We start from the raw sequence: 2,610 nt of genomic DNA, 5'->3' as shown, positions 1-2,610 counted from the left end.
TCGACTCGAGCGAGCGAGCGAGCGAGCCAGGAGGAGAGGAAGACGGGAAAAGTGGGGAGAAAGAGAGAGCGAGAGAGAGAGAGAGAAATAGAAAGAGAGAGAGCGCGATGTAGAAAGAATGGCAAACCGGCGTTCGTAGAGGGAGAGAACGAGAGGGAGAGGGCCGAAGGATGGTTGGATAGAGGAGGATGGGACGATCGTCGGTGGCTAGGAACGGAGCGAGAAAGAAGGGCGGAGGGGGAAGAAGGGAGACGGCAGCGAGACTGGCGAGTCTTGGACAGGCAAAAAACAAAAGTGCATCGCGGCAAGATGGCCGTCGACTGAACGACTCTCAAGGTTACGCGCTAGCATAGGGGAGAACGGAGACACCGAATCGGCCGTTTATGGTATATGTGTGCCAGCCTCGACTGTGCCTTTCCGAAACTTCGTCCCGGGGCCCGTTATTTATTTCGGGAATACGACGGGTGTGGAGATGCACATAGGGAAGAAAACATCGTTACGCTGAAAAATTCGAGCTTAAAAAGAGGGAAGCTTCTTGCTCTATGAAAATTATATGTATATAATCGGTCATAGTTACAGGATGTCGAAAAATCGTTCAAGGGAATTTTTTAGTAGAAAATCGATCTCGTGAAAATGATATTCATAATATTATTCGTGAAATACGTAGAAAAAAGTAATATTTCGCTTTAAGGTGTTTATCCTTTAAAATTAATAAGTAAATAAGGCTCGAAAAGGGATAAACCGACCGGTTTATACTATATCGAATGCAAAACGATACAAATTTCTGCATCCCATCTCGAAAGCACGTTGGGACACGATATCGGATAATACGTTCACCAGAGACGGAATAATGGGGAGGCAAAAAGGGAAGAAAGAAACCCGTTCGCCGGTGCATCGCTTGAAAGCTTCCACGGCCGCTTCTTACAGAGCTATTTTCGCCTAGCTGCCGGGTAAATTTAGTACGGCAGACCAGTTTCTCAGCCATAGTACGACAGATCCGGTCGATTTCTTCTTTTTAAACGAGGCGATGAGACACGTCAGGATGGCCGAGCGGTCTAAGGCGCTGCGTTCAGGTCGCAGTCCACTCTGTGGGCGTGGGTTCGAATCCCACTTCTGACAAAACATTTTTTTTCCTTTTTTTCTATCGCCATCCTAAAACCGTGATCCTAACGACCGTGACGAACACCAACTCGTTATCCGCTCGTCGCCGATCCGTCGCCAATTATCGCCATAAAACAGATTTCAGGGTGTTCGNCGCCTCCCCTCGCTCGTAAATTCGCCTCGTTCGACGTGACGATTTCACGAGGCGAGGCAAGTGCACCGATTCTAACCGCGGCCTGTTCCGTGGATGCATTCCACAAGCGGCCATTTCTCAAGCGGACTGTACAACTTCTCCTGCGGAGAGCCGGAGCCGGCAGGATGAGGAGGCGGAGGAAGAGCGGCCAGCAGCCGTGTTGGTAACCTTGGTTGAGAATAGGGGTAACGTAAGGAAAGGGGATAGGTGAAACAACCACGGCGTGCGTGTTGCGGATAGAGAGGCGCGAGCGAAGGAGACGGAGAACGGGTTTTATGCAACGCATACTCTCTCTTTCCTCCGTGAACAATAACCTTACGGCGTGACGCGCGCGCGCGCGCGCAAGTGCGCACAGTGTCACGACTATGCAGGCCTATGTTTCCCGTCACGCAGGTCGACACAGTTTCCTCGGCCCTATCTCGCTTACAGTGTAACTCCCCTTATCGGGGGATCTTTCAGAAGTTTATAAACAATGTTTGATTGTAAACGTGAAAAGTATAAAAAAAAGTATAAAATTGGATAAAATGTTTTCAAAAATGTTAATGACAAGGAATATCGTGTCGATTTCCTGCATTGGAAATCAGATTTGTTTTTCAATGATCTTTGTACACAGCATTCACGATTCAGAGTAAACAAACAGGTATATAACTGTTTTCGTGTATCTATCTAATTTATAAATAATATAAAAAGAATATATCGTAAAATCATATGTATTTGGTACGTTTTGTAAGTATACCGAAAAGTTTCCAAAAATGTTAATGACAAAAAATATCGTGTTGATTTCTGTCTTTCTTTCTGGAAATCAGATTTGTTTTTCAATGATCTTTATACACAGCATTCACGATTCAGAGTAAACAAACAGGTATATAACTGTTTTCGTGTATCTATCTAATTTATAAAAAGTATAAAAAGTATAAAAAGAATATATCGTAAAATACGTATTTGATACGTTTTGTAAACCGTTTGCAAAAATATTAATAACAAAAAATATTGTGTCGATTACATTGGATCTATTGGAAATCAGACTTGCACTGTTTTCCAATGAACTTTGTACACGGCATTCACGAGTATAAACAAATAAGTATATAACTGTTTTCGTCTATCTACCTAATTTATTTATTATGTGCGTATATTTGTTGCTCACCAGAGCGACTCTAAGTCTGTTCGAGAAACAACACTCCCAACATCGCGTCCCATTCCGTATGATTCGTAATCTAGCTTGGCCGAGTGCCATTAGGACGTCGATCGAATAACGAATGCAGCGACCAAGACCTATTTTTAATTTTGCCTCTCTTCGAGATCGCGGAACGAAAGAA

General features: G+C 44.1%; 1 non-coding gene across 1 annotated transcript; it reads left to right on the top strand.

Moving 5' to 3' along the window:
- Positions 1 to 1,036: 1,036 nt before the first annotated feature.
- Trnal-cag lies at positions 1,037 to 1,119 on the top strand. Its single transcript has one exon. It is a non-coding gene; the product is annotated as a tRNA-Leu (tRNA).
- Positions 1,120 to 2,610: the final 1,491 nt, after the last annotated feature.

Source organism: Apis dorsata, unplaced genomic scaffold (assembly GCF_000469605.1).
Source record: "Apis dorsata unplaced genomic scaffold, Apis dorsata 1.3 scaffold_73, whole genome shotgun sequence".
NCBI lineage: Eukaryota > Metazoa > Arthropoda > Insecta > Hymenoptera > Apidae > Apis > Apis dorsata.
Note: the sequence above shows the minus strand (reverse complement) of the source record. Positions and strands in the feature narration are given on the sequence as shown.